The sequence below is a fragment of the Callospermophilus lateralis genome, chromosome 10, assembly GCF_048772815.1.
Source record: "Callospermophilus lateralis isolate mCalLat2 chromosome 10, mCalLat2.hap1, whole genome shotgun sequence".
NCBI lineage: Eukaryota > Metazoa > Chordata > Mammalia > Rodentia > Sciuridae > Callospermophilus > Callospermophilus lateralis.
Genome location: NC_135314.1, coordinates 85,511,047 through 85,534,071, shown reverse-complemented (window position 1 = coordinate 85,534,071; position 23,025 = coordinate 85,511,047). Strand labels below are relative to the sequence as shown.

The following is a 23,025-nucleotide window of genomic DNA, read 5'->3' as shown; positions in this document are numbered from 1 at the left end:
ATACTTCATTCTAACCTTGGTTACATAAATTTCCAGGATCATGTTTTTTATACATTCATATAGTGTTACATCAGCACTAGCAACTAGGAATCGCACAGCTTATTACTTTAAAAACCATCCTTGTTTCTAGTTAAGAAAGTCTACAAAGAGGCCCTCTATGAACATAAGCTCACTCATTTTTTGAACACATCCTGAGCACCTAATGTGTACAAAAGATGCAAATATGAAACAAGGCTACTACCACCAAGAAAATGGTAATATAGTATCCATTCCCCAAAATGCATCATGCCATGAGTTATGCTAGGGATTTAGAAAGATACTTTCAAATAGCTCACTGCTTACAGGAAAAAACATCTAATAGATAGCAATAATGCAGTTTTATCTATATGGAATAAATGCATGAAAAATCAGTATGGTAAAAAGGAGAGCACATCGTGAGCTGGTCTTCGCTCAATAATGAGAAGTGTTTGGAATACTGACAAAAATCATTGTAGTCCTAATCATAAGGCAAATTTTAACTGAAGTAAAATTAAAAGGGTGAGCCAATTTCTTTGTTCTTCCATCTGCATCTTTAATAAATGAGGTAAAGGAAATGAACATGCTGTAATGGTCAGAGGCTGGGATCAGGAAGTGAGGTCCCCAGTCTGGCTCACCATGTATCCTCTCACAAGTTTTCTGATCCCTTGATTTCTGTGCCTGTAAAAACAAGGGAGTTAGATGAAATGATGTCTATGGTTCTTTCCATCTCTAATATTTTCTGACTCCTGTGTTAGATGAGGAAGGTCAGGTCAGTTACTGCATCTACATAATGGTCTTTTAAGTTGTGAATAAAAGATGAAGGCTTGTACATCTCTACACAAATAGTCAATTTTATATGCTTATTCATCTGGTAAGAGTCTTGTCATTTGCTTTAGTACCCTGCTTTGCTTACATGTTTTATAAAGAGTGTTAGAGTTGTTGTGATATCTAGGATTCTCTGCAAGCTTTAGGTCTTTGGTTATAAATTGTGTATTAGAAAAAATTTTCAACTTACTGTATGATCACAGGCCAAAATATCAAATGTAGGTTCAACAACATTACTACTGCCTTCTGGCATGACTGATCACAAATTATGAATAATTTTATGAATCAATTTGGGCATCAAATGGAAAGAATTTTTTGACTGAATCTCCCAACAAATGAATGTTTAAAATTTATATTCCAAGGGATCATCATAGATTCAATTTCTATTCTAATGAAGGCTCAGGTTCATTCCAGACAGACATTTCACTCTGATAAAGGAGCCATCTGGTTATGATGGCCTAATAAAAAGACCAAAAGCTTTATTTAGTACCTTTCCCAGGCTCTTTCTTATTTCTCATTTTACTTAAATTATTCCTTTGGGAAACTAATTTTTAAAATACTGCTCTCTGACCTTTTCTCAACAAACTGAATTCTCAAGCATTTCTGTGAGATATGTTTATAGAAATATTTATAAATATAATTAATGTAGAATAAATCAAATTACCATTAAATTATATGTTTTGTAATAAAAACACAAAAGTTGAAAGCCTTACAAATGGAGGATCAGGGGAATATACTAGCATTTATCTAATTTTCCTAGTTTAATGATTTAGACTTTACACTAAAAGTTGCAATATTATGATTTAGTAACTGGACGAAAACAAGGCATCTAAGTTCTTGTCTAAACAATGCCCCAGTCTAATTATTATAGAGTGAGTTTTATTGTGCCCTTTTATAATCTTTTAAATACAGCCCATAAAGGAGTATATATGTCCATCAATTTTAAATAACCGATTAATTTACTCTTAAGATCTTTTCATGGCATGCTGAATAACTCAATGAATTAGATCCTCATTTCTTACTTTAACATGGTCAACTGAAGAAGGATGTCCTTAGCAACAGAAGAAAAAAAATTGTTTCATCAAAGGGCAAAAGAAGGTGAAATATAGAATAATGAAGTGGAATACTTCAATTGGTAAGAACTAAAATTGCTAAGACTAAATTAATTATTTCCTTTCTATTTACTCATATTTCTTCCCATCAGGCCCCTACTGCCAATCCAACAATAAAAGTATTTATTTATTTCCTAAGAAGTAAAAGGAACAACAAAGAGTCTTACTTCTGGCTATTGGATTTCAAAATCTTGGGGTCAGAGGACAAAATAAAAGGATTATTATGAGGAAGCAATCCAAGAGAATCTTAGGTAAGGCTAAAAGCCTCACTTAAAGTGAGGCTTGAAAAATAATATTCATAGGATCAGATGATCGAGAGAAGAGACCCTGGTTGAACACCCATCCAGGTGAGTTTGGGCAAATCTGTGCCCCAATTATGGGGAAGCAACAGAGCTCCATGGTTTCCACATCCTCTTGGTGCCTGAGTAGAAGGAATGCTGTGCACAGTAGGTAGGCAGGCTTCAGATGGTGTCCTTGAGATCCCAGTGACACTTCAGGGCTGGGGAGCATAGAATGTTTCCTCTATTCCCAGAGCAATAGAGAAATGACCAGTTGCAAGGGATGGAATTAAAAAAGAATTCAATAGTTATCACAAAAGTCGTAAGAGAATGAGGTCCTTCCAGCAAAGGCTGATGTGGATAACCAACACAACACAAGGATAGATGTCTCCCCTCCCCCATAATTTGGTCCTATGTAAATCTCCAGGAACTCATATCTAGCCCCAGATAAAGGCAGCTGGAATGCCACCTTGACTGGAATTCTGTTTCACCAGGTGTTATACTTCAAAGAGAGTTACAACCATAACTCCCACTATGGAAGCCACTCTGGTGATAGACCCCCTACTCACGTGCATATTTAAAACCATACAAATTTATCCTCCCCTCACTGCTCTGCTCCTGGAGTCTAGAACTGCTTAATATCTGGAAGGAGCAAGAAGAGATGAAAGAAAGCAGATTCACTGCTCTGAGGAGTGGGGATCTCCTAACAGTATCTACATTTCCTCCAATTCTTTGTGCATGCTGTTCACATTGCACACAGTACCCTCTCAATCTCCTATTTTATGCATTCCTTAAATGCTTCTCAAATGCTAAGTCATCTAGGAAATCTTTTAGGATGCTTCTCTTTGCTTGTAGAATTACTAATTCTTCTCCTCAATTCAACATAGTAATTCACCTATCTACCAAAGCACTTATCACATCAGTTAGGTGACACAGGCAACACTGATCAGAGGAAGAATCAGGGGGAAATGCATGATATTAGAAAAAGTATGAGAGTTAGTTAGAAGAAATGGAATATGCAGTCAGTGAATTCAGAGGAACACATATAGGTCAGCAAGACCTTGAGGAGGAAGAGATCAAAACTTTAAAAAGAGGGAGAAACTAATAATATTTGCAAACACATAACCTGAAAGAGCCCTGAGATGTCCTGAGAACATTGTTACATCACGTGGAGTAGACAGGACTGTGAATCTCACGGTCCACTTTCAATCTTCTTAATAGAGAACTTCACCATGTTACTTGCATCACAATAGTCAAAACCACATGCAAATGAGTTTATAATTAGAGGTGGAGCAACAAATAGTCTAGCTATCTTCACCTTTTAGCAAAGAGATATTTGAAAGGAGTTTGTGCCAAAAACAACAATGATATCCTGAAGCATAAATTTTGGTTTATATATAATAAAAAGTGTTATTTTGGTCTGTATATTCTAGATATTTCCTGAGAACAGTGCCTAGCTATTGTTTCCCCATACATATGGATTTCCAATCCATAATGTCTCATCTATTCTATTAGTCAGGCTCACTCCCTGGAAACACATTTTAAGCCAGATTGTGGCTTAAATATTACATGACTAGTAAATAATGGGAGTTCAGTCTCTTGGTGACCTAATTTGGGTTGGGGACAGAAACAGTTATATCAACCCACCACTTAGATTTCTTAAGGAGTCAATAAATTGGTGCATGGGAAAGGTGTTAGTTGGTCTCTTCAGAGACATTAGATAACAACCTGACCTGCACTGAAGGAAGCGAAGGGAAAGAGGACAATGCTGGTATGAATGCAGGACTGGACTAATTAATCCCTATGACAGAGATTCAGAAAGGGCTGCAACATCTGAACCAGCAAACATCTGGTTTATTAGTGTTAGATTCGGAAATGGAAAGAAACTTTCACATCCCTGAAAGAATCTAGGCATATATGCACGAATGAATGGAACGGGGGTCATCTTCAGTAGCGGAAGAAAGGGTGACAGTGTCCAAGGGTTAGGGCCAAATGGTCCATAAACAAGGCTTGGTCAAGGTGTGAGTCCAAAAGCACCAAGGTAGAGGAGGAAGTTTTCAGAGACCAAGCAAATCATTAGAGCATACTCTGCCCAGGCCATTGGAGTATTGGAAATGACAGAGAAACAGCTAACCCATGGGGAACGGTAGCCAAGCTATGTCACAATGAGACTTTCCAAGTATAAAATAAGGGAAGGTCTTTCCCCTTATCTTCCTGTCCCCAGGAAGGATAAAGCCATAAACAGTAGTACACCAGCTACCACAACTAGAGAACAGCTACTTGTGTCTAGGTCATGCCTCTGTGAGCACCACCATGACCCCAGGATCACAAGTCACCTGTGCATGAATATCAGAATGTCTAGCTGATAACCTAGGCCGGCATTGAGATCACTGGGCTACTTTAATCAAGGACATGAAAGATGAGGAGGAAGCTAAAGAAGATAAAAGACACATCACAAGATGCCCTGCCTCTTTGACAAGGAAGCTGCCTTCAGAAGAATATAAAAGAAATCTGAGATTCATCAGCCACAAAAAGACCAAGAAAACAAGGGAAACTGGATGGATGCCAAAGATTTTAAGAGGTGAGGGTAGGGAAACTTTGTACTTTTATTGATCCTTCCCAAAGGAACAAAAGGTTGGTTTAAGTAAAGTGTCTTAAAGTAAAAAGTTTTGGAAGTCTAAGTGCAATGCCAGTTGCAAGGCACAATCTTAAACTCTTCTTTTTTTAAAACTTATTTTTCATGTGTGTGTGTCTCAAAACTCTTTTTACAGAGAGCATTCCCACCCAGGCTCTGAATATCTGTGAATGTATAAAAGAATAAGAGCAAAGTGGGTTCAAATTAATATTTTGTATTTCATTACTTCTAAGTGGAAACATAATATTTCTATTGGTAAAATGATAGTTCAAAGATATTCTGAAATTTCATTGTAAAGCAAATCTGGTTGGGAAGATTAGAATTTGAGAAATGATTATAGAAATGTTTTAAATTATATATATATATTTTAATTTCATGGACCATTCCTTCTAAGAATGCTGAATTGAAATGGTCCTGAACCAAACAACTTGTCATTATAGATTGATTTGTGTTTAAAAGCACTGTGATTTTTTTTTTGTATTTGGCTTAATTTTTTTAATTGAAAAAAAGAGATTTAGATTAAAGAAGGGTAACAAAAAAATATTAAAATTATTACATAACCTTACATAAATATTTACTCAAAAATCGTTCTTCAAGGCTCAAGTTTTGGGAAAATACTAAAGGTTCTTTTGGAATCTTGATTTGAGGCATTATTTTAGGAAACTTAAGTTGTTAAAATCTTAAAATCTTTACATTTAAAGCTAAAGAATGTAAAATTATTAGTATGTATAGAACAACAAAATTAAATAGGTTCTCTTTTTTTGTGTGTGTGATAATTTATTTAGTTGATTTTCCAAGTTGTATAAGTAAGTGGCTTTTGGAAAGAGTGGAATGGGTTAATTTATATGGATTTTAATTTTAAAGGAAGTTACATAATCTATATCATTAACTTACTTAGCCAATCTAAAAAATATGGATAGATAATGTTATACATTATAATAGTTTTGAATATAGAAAATTCAATATAAGTTAATATTTTGTAGTCAAATTGCTTGAGGTCAATTCATCCTAATCTCCAAAAAAAAAAAAAAAAAGAAAAAAGAAAAAGAAAAAAAAAAACAAAGAAAGAAAGAGAACAATATAGTAGAAAGTAAAATAATGATTGATATTATAAAATAAATGATTGATAATGAATAATTATAAATCATTAGAAAATAATGATCTTCCTATCTGGACATCAGATTAATACAAAAAATAATCCAATTAGCACACTATAGTGCAATGAAAGATTTTGACTTAGAAGTGCCTGGTTCTCAGGTTCTAAGTTTCCCAGTACAGCCTTTTCCTCAATTCATACCAAGTAATATTAAAAAAATAAAATGATCTTTGCTAACAATTTTCTAAGGACCTTTTGTATGCAAAGAACAATTAAGGTCTATTGCTAAGGTGTCCATTCAATAATCACATTGGCATGAAAAGATTCTAGATTTTTTTCCCTGCCATTACCTATACAACTACAGTCCATCTTCATTATTTATAGCATCTCAGTTTTACAGATTCACCTAATTGTTGGAATTTCTTTGTAAGCCCAAAATCAATGTACCAGGCTCTTTCCATGGTCATTCATAGACATGCCTAAAATGGTGAAACTGCGAGTGAACTGATGTTTTTTTCCCAGCTGAGGCCAAACAAGGAAAATCTTTGTCGTCTTGTTTTAATTCTCATATAGTAAACAAGTATTGTCTTGATGGTCTATTCAGTGCCACGTTTTCCACATTATTGTTGTTGGTGTGGTGTATGTGTGTGTGTGTGTGTGTGTGTGTGTGTGAATGTGTGATTTTGCTGTTTAAGAAAACAAAAATATTGGTATCTCTATTAATAGTATTTCTATTAGTAAAACTATAGTGAATATGTTTCTGAAACTTTTTTGTAAAATGAACTAAGCTAGAAAGATTAAGTTTGGGCGATCTTTTTTAAAAAATATTTATTTTTTAGTTGTAGTTGGACATAATGTCTTTATTCTATTTACTTATTTTTATGTGGTGTTGAGGATCAAACCCAGGGCGTCGCACATGCTAGGCAAGCAATCTACTGCTGAGCCACAACCCCAGCCCCTGGGTGATCTTTTAAGAAATTTCAAGTTATATATTTTTGTCCAGGAAGTACATTAATCACTGAAACAGTGAATTTTGCAAAAGAGAAATATTTTATAGTATTGAAGACATCAATAGCGCGTGCATGCATGATCAAAGGCCATGCCTCCTCATAGGATGCATGTTCAGAAAATGGTGGCATTAGCATGATTTAATTGTGGTGTTTTCAGCCCTCTAATGTCAAAGTTATCCATCAGATATCTTTGAAGGCCCAAGTAAAGTGTAAGTGATTTCAACTGATTTGAACTGGTCAAAAGCAGTCTCTAAGTTCCTGAAAAACAACTGTCACCATCAAGTACCACACATCAGAGGTATTCTCTGTAGCAACACTAATAGCATCTAGTAATATATTGCTTAGCTATGTGACCTCTAAAATTGGTGATGTTTAAAGTCAACTAAAAGGAAAAGCAAATGAAGCTGGTTACATCTAGGGGTTTATTCAGGTTTTGCCCTGGATTCTAAAACTAAATTGCTTGTCTGGTATTCCTGAGCACAAGAAGAATGTGATGTGCTTTATGGAAAAAAAAAATATATGAGTTAGATAAGTCTCTTTCAGGTATGAGTTATAGCATTGTTGACCATGAACTTGTTGTTAATGACTCAACAACAGGGTACATCCAGGAAAAGCCATAGGAAATTTACTGATCTGTACAGGAAGCCACTCTGGAAGTACCAAAGGAAAAAAACCAGAGTGCTGATGAAGCTCTGGAAAAAGTGGAAAATGACTAAATTTGTGGACTCAGGAGGTGATAGCCAATTTAAAAAGCATATTGGATAGCATTGTTGTGAGGCTTAAAGTCAAAGAAATTTATGTTATGTGGGGTCAGGAAAATGTAAAATGCTTCTTAGCCCGTGCTGGTTGGCTTACATGCTTTATACTTGTAGGTTCTATAGACTAGGAAGCTGTGAGAGAATTTTTTAAAATAACCACCAAGTATAATACAGGTAAAGAGTTCTATGGAAGAGCAGGTTTCCAATGCCAATGAAACTGGCCTATTTTACAAGAGCAAACAAACCTACATAATGCAAACGGCATTTTAGAGGACAAAAATGGGAACAGAGGTTTGGAGGAACACAGCCCTGTAATTTCCCCTAGGGGCAATAGTTCAGTATTCATGAGTTTGGTGTTTGTAATGACTTCATGGAACATTTCTATCACAGATAACAAGAATAAACTCTGTCAGGGACAGTGCAGGAAGGAAATGCTTTTTCATTTAAATGGAGAGTTGCTAGAATGGTCAATGTTTAGGGATCAACACAAACAGGTGAGGTGCCTAGTTTAGTCTGTTTTATGGAATAAAAGTATTTTATCAATCCTAAACTCTTTACTCTCTCCCTTGGCTAATAGGTTTTTCTCAACTCTTTAACTCTCAAAGGGAGCTGGGCCTATTGCTGAAATGCAAGCAAAGAGTAATAGCAAGTAATTTACTGAGGATGAATGGATGTTCCTTAATTACTGAAAAGGCATGTTTAAATGGAGGTGTGGGAAAGCACAGACAAATAATACATATGCATTATACATATATATGTGTGTGTGTGTGTGTGTGTGTGTGTGTGCATAAAATCTCAGCATATATAATAGAGAAATATTATATATGTTTAAATATGAATGTGTGTGTTTATTCAAGTTTTGGGGGGAAATAAAAAGCTCTAAATTATGTAGTTGAGTTGACTGAAAAGTATATCCATGTTATTGAAAAATATAAGTAGGTAGGTAGATATAAATATAAATGGATATATACAAATATATAGATGTCTATTCTACCCTTTAAGTCTAACAACTCCACTGCCTTAGTCCATTTTGTGCTGCTGTAACAGCACAAAATGTAATTAAACTGGTTAATTTGTAAACAGAAATTTATTGACTCACAGTTCTGGAGGCTGGTAAGCCTAATACCAAGGCACTGGCAGGTTTGAAAATTCTGATCACCAAGATAACATCTTGAATGCTGTGTTCTCAAGAAGGGATAAGGCTTCATCTCCTTATGTGACAAAAGGTGCCCAAATATGCCATTTTATAAGAAAATTAATCTCACCTATGAGGGTGGAGCCCTCATGGTCTAATCATCTATTAAAGGTCCCACCTCTTAATATTGTTACAGTGACAACGTGAGTTTTAGAGGGGACAAATTTTCAAAAACATTTCACCCCCACAGGATATATACAAATTTTTATGCACCTTCCTCTTTATCTCTAGTAAAAATAATTAAGGAAGATGTTACCACTGCTTCTCCTACATTCTGCAGAACTCATATAGCCTTCAAATTCAGCATGGATATATTTAAAGTCTTAGAATTTACAATCCATGGAGTTATGACATAATTAAAAGATAAATTCTTCAGAGTTAGAAGGAGATTAATTTAAATGATGACTATGAGAAGAATTTTTACCAAATTATGAAAACTCTCCATCTCGGTATTTCATGTCTAAAATTATAAGTGATACATTTCTGCTTCCTGTGTGTTTAGTCTGAGATGCTCATTAGACATCCAACTGGATATTTCTGATGGACAATGGAATTACGAGTCTGAGGTAAGGGCATAGAGGTTAGGGATAGAAACGTGCCTGTTGAGTATAGATAGTAATAACATCATGAGACTTATATGATACCTCTTAGGCAGTGACTGTAGATAGAGAGGAGGACTTTGGACAGAGCTAAGGCACTCTAATATCTAGAGGTTGAGAATATGAACAGAATCCAGCAAAGGAGATTTAGAAAAAGCCTTCCGGGGTCAGGAAGAAAATGAAAGGTTAATGATGCCATGGAAGGCAAGTGAATAATGGGTTTCATGAATGAAGAGGCAATGTGTCAGGCACTCCTGAGAGCTTAAACAAAATGTGGACTAAAATCATCTTTGCATTCGACCCATGGAGGTCATGGTGATGCTGCTAAGAACAATTTTGGATGCCAAATTGGAGTGAAAGGAGAAGAAATAAAATGATACATATCAACAACTCTGAAGGAGGTGTTTTGTTTGTTTGTTTGTTTGTGTGTGTGTGTGTGTTTTGTAAAAGGCTGCAGAGAAGTCAGTGGAGTGAGAACTAAAGGAAAGATTTTTTTTTAAGATAGGAGATATAACAGCGTAGTGACAATCTCAAAGGCATCAACCCTGATGATGGAGGAGGCAAAGAAGACAACTGCAGAAACAAAGTCCCTGAGCAGCTGAGAGGGACTGCATTAGTGGCAGTTCAGCCCTGGATAGGAATACTGAAGTACTACTGAGAGTTTATCTATTGTATAGGAAAGAAGGCAGAGAGTTCAGACACAGATACAGGTAACTTGGTTCATTTAGTGGTGGACAGAGAAATTAAAGTATGCTCGGATTATTAAGTCATTTAGAAAAGGGAAACACATATTCATTAATGCTAACAGTATTAATAAATACATAACTCACTTGCAAGTATAATTCTGGCCCAAACTGGCCATAAATTCAAAGATAATTAAACAAAATTATTAAATAATATAGTATATTAACAGTATAGTATAATATAGTATATTAACAAACTGAAAGAAAATTAAGGAGCAATTTAGATATTTTAAAACACAGCTGCGGGTTTTGGCGGCACATGCATGAAATCCCAGCGGCTTGAGAGACTGAGGAAAGAGGATCATGAGTTCAAAGCCAGCCTCAGCAAAAGTGAGGTGCTAAGCATTTAGTGAGACATTGTCTCCAAATAATATACAAAATAGGGCTAGGGATGAGGCCCAGTAGTCAAGTGCCCCTGAGTTCAATCCCCAGTACAAAAAAAACAAAAACAGCTGATAGAATTCAATACCCAAATTATATTTTAAAACATTTAGTAAACTAAGAATGAAAAGCAAATTTCTTGACTTTATATAAGGTAAAAATCAAAAACTTCAGCAAACATGCATTCTATATTGAAATTTTAAAGATGTCCATTAAAGTCAGGAATGGAACCAGATAATAGTTATTCTACTGCTGAGCATTGTAATAGAAACTCCAGTTAATGCAATAAGATCTGAAGCAGGGAGGAGTGAATGAATAATTGAAGAGGTTGAAGAAATATAAACGAGGGAAGGAAAGAGATAAAACTGTTCATTTTTGCAGACAGTATAATGCCCAACCTAGAAATACAAGAAAAATCAAAGGACAAACTTATTCACAATAAAAAAAAGAAATCATAAAGTACCATGGAATAAACCTAATAGGAAAACTGCAAGGCATTAATGGAGAAAACTGGAAAATATCTCTGAAATATATTAAGAAGTGTTTGTAAGTGGAAATATATCAATTAACATGAAGATACCTTATTAGGAGATCAATACTCTAATGATTAATTCATGAATCAATGTAAGCCAATCAAACTTTCAAGAGTTTTAATGTGTTTGGAAATTTTTTTTAATTCAAAAGGAACAGGAAAATTCACAACCATTTTTAATACAAATAAGGAAGATATCTATCTAAGCCAACTAACTATCAAGACAAGTTCTAAAACTGAAGTAAATAATATAATATGGTATTGATGCAGGAACAATACAGAACCCCGAACTAGAATATCATATATGTAAAGAAAAGATTATACAATATGATAAAGGTGGCACCTCACGTTTGTTCCCAATCTCACATAAATAGAAAAAAATAACTAAACATGTTTCAGTTTTGAGGTAATGATTTTCTTTAACATTATCCAAGAAGAAAAAGCATAAGGTTAAGAAATAAGACTCTTTAGAAAGAAAGGAAGGAAGGAAGGAAGGAAGGAAGGAAGGAAGGAAGGAAGGAAGGAAGGAAAGAAGGAGTCTATTTTTAATGAGAGCATAAACAAAGTCAAAGGCTAGGAGTCAGTGTTTTAATCTATATAATAGTCTAAGGATTAGTATTCTGCAGAGAAGTGGGGCATAAGTGGGGTAAGAGCTAAAGGATAGGATTTTTTAGCACTCTGGGGAATGTAGCTAAATGGTAGAGCACTTGCCTAGCATCTGTGAGACCCTGGGTTTGTTTCCTCAACACCACCACCACCAAAAAAAAAAAAAAAAACTCAAATCAATAAGACAAAAAAGCACCCCCCACACACACACACACACTAAAAAATGAGCAGTTCACAGAACAGGAAACATAAATGGTAATGCACATGAGAAGGAAAAAAAAATCCCCAAGTCTTCAGATAATTCTAGAAATGCATATTATAACATCTTATCAAACTGGTAAAGATTACATTTTTAATATTAAGTATTGGTGTGCAAAGTATGTAATACTACATGCTACTGGTTGGGAGTACAAATTATATCTCATACAGAGGGAATTTAAAAATATTTGTTAATATATAAAATGGTACATACCCTACATTCCAGCAACGTCTGCATCTCACCTAAAAAATTAAACATACTCTAAAAGGTGTGTTCAAAGACGCACATAACAGATTGTGATAAAGGAAAACTAGAAATGACCTAAACAAGGGTCTCTCTACATGATGTAGTATGCAGTCATTAAAATGAGTTATGATTAATAAACATGGGTTCAAATATATCTTTTCCAGAGACATATTGTGAAAATAAAGCAAAATGAAGATAAATACAAAAAAAAGAAATTGTATGTTTCCATGGATATACATATATTTTTGGTAAGTACAGAGAAAAAGATCTTGAGTATACTAAAGGAGGTGACAGAATTCATGTCTGGAGAGATGATATTGGATAAGAACTAAAAAGTAGACAAAATAACACCCCCTAATATAACACCACATCCTAATCTTTGGAACCTGTAAAAATAATATTTACATGGCAAATGGAAATTAAGATTGCAGATGGAATTAAAGTTGCTATTCAGATTCCCATAATATAGGGAGATTATTCTGGATTATCTGGCAGGTTCAATGTAATTAAATGGGTCCTTAAAGCAGAAAAAGGAGACAGAATTCTGAGGGAGAACCAAGGAGAGCAACATGAAAAGGAATAGGCTCCATGCTCTGGCTGGAAGAGGGAGGAAGGGGCCTCAAATCAAAGAATGTAGGTGCAGCAGCATCTAAAGTCTGGAAAAAAACAAGGAAATAGATTCTCTGCTAGAACCTCTGAAAGGATCACCACCAAGATCTCAGTTTTACCCCAGTGAGATCAATTTCAAGCTTATCTCCAGAAGTGTAAGGTAATAGATTATAATTCTAAGCCACTAAATTTGTGGAAATTTGACAGAGCAACAAGAGGAACTAATAGAATTTGGGTTTTGTTTTTAAAGGCTTTCACTATTCATAAAAGATTTCCATTTTTATACATACATAGTGGAGTTTTAGTCAGTCAAAAAGAAGAATGAAATTATGACATTTACTGGTAAATAAATGGAAACTGAGAACATCATGCTAAGTGATGTAAACCAGACTCAGAAAATAAAGGGTCAAATATTTTCCCTCATATGTGGAAAGTGAGAGCAAAATAAGGGAAAGAAGGTCGGGGTGCGGGGAATTGGATATCAAAAATATACAGGGAAAAATCAGTGGAGCAGAAGGTGGAGAATGAGAGGAAGGGAGTGGGGAAGGATGGAAAAGGGGAGAAAATATGGAATGAATTTAACAAAATCATAAATAAATGTACCAAAGGGAATTTCACCTTTGTACACATGTAGAAAGTGCTGATCAAAAATGAATACATACAGAAGCCAAAGGGAGATCAGTAGAGGAAGGAGAATAGGGGGAGAGAGGAGAAGAGGAAGACAGGGTAAATGGGGATTGAAATCAAATTCCTTTTGTGTATGATTTTGTTAAAATGAACCCAATTACATAATGCTATAATAAAAAATCCATTTTTAAATACAGAAACCTATTTGTATGTAATTTTAAAGGACTAAAGAAAGAGGTGATAGTTATATGTCATTGGATATGGCTTCTCCTGTTATTATTTTTATGCTTATTGTGTTTTGTTCATTTAATGCAGCATTGATGGAAATTGGCTCTAATCATCAAGTGGAATGTCAGCCAAAGGAGTTTTGAAGTTCACACCAAAGACTTGTGAGCTCTCCAACTGACTCCAGATGCTACAGCTCACCTGTTCTCATTTGTGAACACACTTTTTAAACTTCTCACCTCCATACCTACTAGACAGAATTGTGTGGTGGTTATAGTGTGAACGCTGGTGTTGTGTTTCTTAGTTCTTTTGCAGGTAAAAGCAAGTTACCAGGAAAATATTTTAAGCACATTCATTTTAAGAGTGTGGAAATATTTTGACTCATTTACCTTTTCTCTTCACTTGGATACTAAACAAGGAATAAAGACCAATCCAGATCCAAATGCTTTCGTGAACCAGTGGTGTTTAGCACTCATATGATCTATCCTTATGTTAAAGTTTTACTTGAGTAGCTACTGTGCTTCATGAAACTACAATCTCATTCATTTGATAACCACAACTACCAAATTTGGACTTGGCTGACCACACAGTTCAAAGGAACAGTGTGGAAGGAACCTATGAGGAACCTGAGAATCTATCAATAGTAGTTGATAGATTGAAGTAGTTTCGAGTGATAACTTCCATTGAAAAAGCAATACAATGTTTGTCATTTATATATGTATGTAAGACTTCTATTCCCCTTATTTTTTATAAGGAACCTTGAAAGAGGTCACAAGTATGCAGTTAGAAACCAAAAAAGTTGCTAAAATGTAGGAGAGTGATAGATGCGACTACACCATTTGAGAGGAGTTAATAAAATTGGGAGTCCTTTATTTATGCTGGAGTTCCTGGCAGCTCTGAACCATATGACAGCATGAGAAACTTTCATAACTTTTCAATCTTTCTATTTTCTGATATAAGAAACCATATTACTTATTTTTTGAAGATAAGATTTCATATGTACTAATGTTAAGGAAGAAATTGTGGCACGTGTCTATAAATGAGATATGTGGGATAAATTAATATATACTTTAAAATTATTTCTCCAGAGTATTAGGATAATATCTTTTACTGCTTTCTGATGATATAACTGAAAGTCTGTAGAGAAGGTAGAATTAAGACCATCTAGAGGAACAGAGAACAAATTTGCTTACTAAAATGTTTCTTTTAAACATAAAAGTCACAAATTGGTTTTGAGAATTCATGAATAAATTTCCTTATTAGTACCTTAAGTACCATTATTTACTGGTACACTGGATAGGCATTAGATATTTTGAAGAATAAGTATGAAGGATACAGAGTCCTTACTCATCTGTAGAAATATATGGGCATAACTGATGATAGACAAACTTCATCATGAGCATAACCTAAGTTTAGAAGTATTTATAATAATCAGTAATGATTTTATTAAAGTTTCTGTGAAATTCCCTAAGCAGCTATCTTAAGTATGCATATCTCATGCTGCATGTGGAAGAAGCCATTCTGGAATGAGTAGTGGACATCCAATCTTCTATTTATATACAATTTGGAGATACAAATAGTTCTAAGGGTGTTTATTTTGCTACTTCCAACCCATGTGACTCAGACTGGACAATCGGCACCATCTACTTACCTGGCCATAATAGTTTTTCAGGAGTAGGTATGTGATCTAAGCCAATCCAATTACAGTGAGCCTCAAACTGTTGTTTGCAGTCCTGGAACTAATGTGTTCTTTTCAAAACTTCTTTAAGCCGAGGCACATGATTATGAGACTTGAAACCATAATTTCCAGTCTTAGTATCATAAAGAAATCCATCTCAAAATTATAACCAATAAAAGGAGAACAGAGTCAAAAGAATTACAGAAAAATGGTGCTGGAGACCTGATGACATCATGAAATTCTACACCAAACATTTCACCACATCAAACTACTAGACTTTATAATTTTATGAACTAGCATGTTACTTTATTTAATAAGTTACACTCCCATTACTTGCTAACAAAAGCATTCTGCTGGCTTTTACTTGTTATCAAAGAATCCATGCCACTCATTAAAAGAAAATAAGCTCTTTTTATGGCCTACTTTTAAATTGAACTGTAACTTTTTGGGTTCACAAGGATAAGTTAGGAGGAAATGTATTCTCAAGTAGCTTCAGGATAGGACTTGCTGGTTGGAGTCCTTTGGGATTTCCCATTTAGATGTGAGAAAACATGGGCTGGAGATGGAGCTCAGTGGTAGAGCACTTGTCTAAATATGAGAAAATGTCTGACAAAATCAATGTTTTTAACTTTAATATGGTAAAAGATAATTGTTTTTTCTGATAATAAATAACTAATAAATTCAATTTCTTTTATTTTTTTCTTTTTGACTGGAGATTGAATGCAAGGGCACTCTACCACTGACTCTTAGTCCTATTATTATTATTATTATTATTATTATTATTATTATTATTTCTCATTTTGATACAAGGTCTCCCCAAGTTGCTGAGACTCAGCTTGTCAGTGATCCTGCCTCAATCTCACAAGTTGCTGGGATTACAGGTATGCATCATAACAACTGGCTTAAATTTAATTCCTTAAGAAGCTAGAATAACAATGCCATAATATCAATATATAAAAAGTATTTGTACCTTTTTGTAACCATGACAGATTCCAGGGTTCCTTTGCATCTCATAAATGAACCAAAGAATTATAACACTTTAGTAGCAGTATTACCAAGAAATTGGCTTTTCTGTGCCAACCTTACACTGAAATGTATATGAAATATATAAATTGTGCATAAACTTTGTGAAATAAAGTGAAAGCTATCTCCATGCCTGAAAACTGGAAAATTTTCTACTAAGAAGATACCAACAAAACTGAATATTCACCAAATCATTTCTTTGAAACAGATTCACAAATTGGCTTTTGAGAATTTATTCAGGAAGACATTGAGACACACACAAGATTTTCCATTGAGAAGATGCAGTATATTCAAGACAAAAGCTAAAGGAATCCTAAAGGACATTCCCCTCTCCACGCCTTTTAACTCAAAGCTCAGTCTGAAGAGCTGTGAGTAACAAAACTGAGGTACTAAGTGAAGCTTGAAGGTCCTGTCAGTTTCTGTGGATATTAGTGAACCCAAACATGTAGAGGTACTAAAGAATAAATTAATTATTATAAACAAAGATCTATGAATAATAGATTGGACACTACAAAACTCAAAATGAAAGTTAAGATTAAATTAAAGAAATTTTCCCATCTTGGAAGAAAGGAAAAAAAGACAAAAAGAGAATAGGCAAATGACAGAACTAGAAAATCAGCTTATAAGCATCAATAATTATGGAAAAAGTGCTAGAAAATATAGCAGAAGGGGCAAAAAAAACACTCAGATAATAATGAAAAATCTTCATTGTAATTGAAAAAAATATATTTTAGGGAAAATTATCATTTACAATCACTTGACAGCTTTTGAAAAGTTTTCTGTTCAAATTGGGTAATTACTGATCCTAGAGAAAGCAAAATGCCTTAGTATAAACAAAAGAATAGAGAAAGACATAAGGATTAGAAAATGTGGGAGGAAGGAAATATAGGTGCTATTTTATAAGAAAAACAAGGTTGGGAGAGTCAAGAGGGTAGATTAGAAGAAGGCTGTGTTTTCAGTTGCTCCTTGGTTTGGTATTCACGCAGTGGAAATAAATACTACATCTCAGTGCGGTGGGAGAAAGAGAGATTTTGCTAAATCCAATATTGGGCAATCAGAGTGCCTTAGAGACTCATAAATTCAGGGACATTGAGCAAAGATGAAAGAATACACTGGACCGAAGCTAGTTGTGACAGCAGCAGCAGCAGCAATGCCTATTCACACCAGAGAGGAGGGATAATACACAGGGAGAAACAATGAAGAGACTTGGTACAGAAATACCTGTAGATGAGAAAAAGCAGCCTTAACTTAGCTGATCCAGAGGCTGCACTGTGAACTCCTATTTGAAAAGTCTGTCATATTTCCCAACTGGCATGGAGAGCTGAGGCGGTAGCCATCTTGAGGTGGTCATGCTGCCGCTTTTGGCTGTGGGAGCCAGGAGATCATAGTGACCAGCTTAAGAATGTAAGGTATGTGAAGAGGCAGTTGTGGATATATATACTCTGGGACTAAGCCTGGAAAGGCTGTGTTCATGGGAAGCAGAGTATATGGAGGGATGTCTCCCCTGCCCCATGACTAGAATTCTTGAGAAGCTCCTGAGATCCAGACTCCTAGCAGAGATCAGCAACTGGCCAGTCCCTAGGGTTGTGTTGATCTCATCTCTCCAAAGCAGATACCATCTAGCAAAGCCCCAGCTTAGATCTAATCTAAGACATGATTAGACCTAAGCCCCAGTTCCAAAACTCCCTTCATAGAGCTCTGCAACAGCCCCACCCTGACAGTGCACTGATCTGGTCTATGCAGACAAACCTCCAATCAATACTACTTCCCTTTGCATACTACCTTACATTGGTGAGAAAGGCAGCTGAGAGCTATTTCAGCCAGCTTCAGTCTTAGGCCACTCCAGCTGGGCATCGAACAACACAGAAAGAGGAAGGGTTAACAATCCCAAGTCCCCCCACCATAAATAGCCCAATAAGAGATGGAAAGAAGGACAATTGAATATAAGCAGTGACCATGCATTCTCATTGACTATTTTGACCACCTCAATGGAAATGATTCCTTCCTTTTTCATTAAGAATCTTTCTTTTTTCCATTTGTGTATATGTTTGTATGTGTGTATGTGTGTGTGTGGGTGTGTTTTGCTGATTGGCTCATGGGCATATATACATATTTGGGTTTTTTCTCATTTTTAGCATTTTTAAAATGTAGTTATTTTTCCTTGCCTTGTCTTTTGAGGGTTTGAAATTTTGAATTGTTTATGTTGGTCTTGTTTTGCTTTGTTTTTGTTTCTCCTTAGCAAAATTCTTTTGTTCTGTTTTCCTACTTATTTTTTTCCTCCTTCCTTGTAACCATCATCTGTTACATCTCTTCTACATTCTCTGTATTCATATTCTGAATATTCTAAATGCTCATCTTCCTCATCACCATATTTTATTTTCTCCCAATGAGCGGCATTTTTGCCATCTTTTAGAACTAAATGGTTAATGTAACTCCTACACCCACCATTCATGTTGTTGTAATTATTACTGCTGTGGATGACACAGCTGACTTCTATTTGCTTTAATGTCAAATCTAGTTCATGGTATTTATTTGCCTTATACAGTTGCTGACCCCACCATGCCTATATTTTGTGGTAATTAATTCTGTAGATATCATAGCAAGAAACAAGCATTTCTTTAAATATTATATATTGTTTGCATTGGTTGTTGATATTATTTATTTCCTCCTGTTCTGTGAAGTTTGAGGAACCTATAGGAACACTACAAATTCACAGATAGAGACTCTGCCACTCAATATACTCAGCCAAAAGATAGCTCATGTTACTCTACATACATATTAATGACACTCAAACTTCAGTTGTACTTAAATACAAAAAAAAAAGAAGAAGAGATGAAAATCCAAACTGATGACCAGGTTCCAAGTATAAACAGCTAGATTGGGGTCCTCAGGTCCCACTCATAGACATTCATTGCTACAGTTAAAAGACAAAATTAACACAAAGGCTATGGATACCATGCCTATGAGAAGATCTCAGTCTAGATCATTCTGGGAAGAAGAGACTGTGTACTGAAAAGGACCACACGTAAGAGTGGAAGAGAAATCTATCCCAACAAATGCACAAAACCCAACACAAGATTAAAGAAATATAAAAAAAACAAAGTAACATTTTACTTCCTAAAGTTCACAATTCACCAGTAACTGACTCCAAAGAGATTGAAGTGAGTAAAATGTCAGATAAAGAATTAAAATTAATGATTGTAAAAATGATAAATGGATTTCAAGAGAACACAGAAAACCAGCTGGATGAACTAAGAAACACAGTACAGGATGTGAATAAGAAATTCAATAAGGAGATAGAGATCTTGAAAAGAACCAAACAGAAATCTTGAGGATGAAAGACACAATAAAGCAAATAAAATGTTCAGTTGAACGTCTCTCTGATGGAATAGACCATGTGGAAGGAAGAATCTCAGAGCAGGGAAGACAAAGTGACCATCCTTGTACATTCAGACAGTGTTAAAGAAAAGAAAATAAGTAACCACAATCAGAATATACAAGAACTCTGGAACAAACATTAAGAGACTGAATTTAGGAATTATTGGAATTGAGGCTGGTTCTTAAATACAAACCAATGGTATGGAGAACCTCTTCAGGGAAAATATAACAGAAAATTGTCCAAACATTGAGAAAGAGATGGACATCCAGATACAGAAGTCATTTGGAGTCTCCAAAAAGATTATTTTAAAAAACTCTCTATTACACATTATAATTAAAATGTCTAACATACAGAATAAGAATAAAATTTTAGCCTCAAGAGAAACATCAGGTCATATTTAGAGATAAGCCAATCAGAATCACTTTTAATTTCTAAGCACAAACTCTAAAAGCCAGGAGGACTTGGAATGATGTACTTCAAGTCCTGAAAAAAAAAATAACTTGTCAAACAAGATTGTTATATCCAGCAAAGCTATCCATCAGAATCAAAAGAAAAATAAAATCTTTCCAAGAGAAGCAGAATGGAAAAAAACATGACTAATAAGCCAGCACTGAAGAAAATACTTCAAGAAATACTCCATAAAAATGAAATAAAAAATAAACTTCAGAAATCACAATGTTCAATCTCATTTAAAGAGTAGCTAAACAAATGAGAAACAGAACCAAATTAAACATTAGAAATAAATAAAACATGGGAGGTGGCCTCAGGCGGCCCCTGCGGGAGAAGTGCAGGAATGGGGCAGGGGGGCAACGTTAGGTGGATATGGAGTGAAACCAGGAGTTCATGGTCTAGGGCAGGAGGAAGGTGTCAGCAGCCAGGAGATTCAGGGAGGATGAGAGTGGGAGTTTCTTCAGAGTGAGGAAGGCGCCCCTACGCCCACCGCCATCCCCCAAGGAAGGCCCGGTTTGGCCCTTCTTGCAGTAGGCACCAGAGCTCACCTTCAGAATCCAAAGTTGGGATGAGGGTTGGGTCGATCCTCAGTTTCAGGGAGCAGAGCCTGTGCTGTTGATGAATTTCGTCCTTAACTGCTGTGGTGCAGAATCTCATCTTCAGATACTTGCAAAACAGATCCTGGATTCAGGTGTGGTTCTATGAGCAAGTGAATATGCGGACAGAGGGCTGTATTATTGGTTTCCATGAATACATGAACCTTGTATTAGATGATGCAGAAGAGATTCATTCTAAAACAAAGTCAAGTAAACAGCTGGGTCAGATCATGCTAAAAGGAGATAATATTACTCAGTTACAAAGTGTCTCCAACTAAAAATGATCAATGAAGTGAGAAATTACAGAGAAAGCAACATTTTTTTTTTAATTTAGCTGTCCTATGCTGGGAATATATTCTAAAGCATTAGTTCACATTGTTTTGATGACCTGTGTTATTACCAGCTGAAAATAAATGCTGTGGGACTCTTTTCATTTAAATAAATAAATAAAACATGACACCTTAGAAGAAACCTTCCAGGGGAAAAAAGCAGATTAAACCCTGAACTTCAGAGGACAAAAAATATTTTAAAATAAATAATCAAAAATGCAAAAATTAGCATTAGAAGTGTCCCTTTTTGGGGGGCTGGAGCTGTGGCTCAAGCGATAGGGGGCTTGCTTGGCACATGGGCGGTGCTGGGTTTGATCCTCAGCACCATATACAAATAAAATAAAGATGTTGTGTCTGCCCAAAACCAAACAATAAATATTAAAAATTCTCTCTCTCTCTCTCTCTCAAAAAAAGTGTCCTTTTTTTTTTTTTTCTTGGTACCATGGTTTGAATTCAAGGGCACTCAGACACTGAGCCACATCCCCAGCCCTATTTTGTATTTTATTTAGAGACAGGGTCTCACTGAGTTGCTTAGCACCTTGCCATTGCTGAGGCTGGCTTTGAACTCATGATCCTCCTGTCTCAGCCTTCCAAGCTGCTGGGATTAAGGCGTGTGCCAGCATGCTCAGTAGAAGTATTCTTTTTATGTAAGCATAGGAAAATCATGTCTGATTTATTCTACTGTTTCTTCTATCCCATTCACCCACCCTTCCCTTCATTTCCCTTTTTCTAATCCAATGAACTTCTATTCTTCCCCTCCCTATCCTTCCTATTGTGGGTTAGCATTCACATATCAGAGAGAACATTCAGCCTTTGGTTTTGGGGACTGGCTTATTTCACTTAGCATGATATTCTCTGATTCCATTCATTTACCAGCAAATGTCATAATTTCAGTCTTCTTTATGGCTGAGTAATATACCATTGTTTATATATATCACATTTTCTTTATCCATTCATCTGTTGAAGGGCACCTAGTTTTGTTCCATAGCTTGGCTATTGTGAATTAAGATGCTATAAACATTGATATGGCTGTGTTTCTGTACTATGCTGATACGTTTGGGTATCCCAAGGAGTGGGATAACTTGATCATTTGCTTATATCTGAATAGACAATCAGTATAACGCCACATCATGTATAACCACAATAATGGGAACCTAATTCGAATAAGTTATACTCCATGTATGTATAATATGTCAAAATACAGGGCTGAGATTGTGGCTCAGTGGTAGAGCACTTGCCTGGCATGCATAAAGGTCCATCTACAACTAAAAAAAATTTTTTCTAAATATACTCTATTGTCATGTATATCTAAAAAAGGACAAATTTTAGAAAACTGAAAAATAAGAACTTTCCTTTCTTAATTACTAAATTTATATAATCTCCTCCTAGCAGCCAAAGTCACACATAATGTTGAAATATTGAACTCAGTCACACTGAGGTTGAGAACAAACCAGGATGTTCTGAACATTCTGAAAAACACATTAAGTAATTGGAAGAAAGTCCTGCATACAATTAATTGCAGTAAATATTATTATATACCCAGGAAATCAACAAAAATACTTAGAATTAATAAAATACTCATGAAAAGTGGTTGTGAATGTCATATTATATACACAGATATATATACATATAAATATACACAATATATATATCTATAATTTTAATAGGCATGTAGAAATAAGTTTGACAATAACAAAAACAAAAATCTTCATATGCTAATAAACAAAACAAAACAAAAAACCTAGGAACAACTTTACTGAGATACATGAGATTTAGATGGTAAAGCATAGCCAAACAAGAGGAGAAAGTATACTTT

General features: G+C 35.2%; 1 pseudogene; it reads left to right on the top strand.

The window, feature by feature from the left end:
- The first annotated feature begins 20,906 nt into the window (after nucleotides 1–20,906).
- Nucleotides 20,907–21,158, top strand: LOC143407891 (small nuclear ribonucleoprotein E pseudogene; annotated as a pseudogene).
- The last annotated feature ends 1,867 nt before the right edge of the window (nucleotides 21,159–23,025 follow it).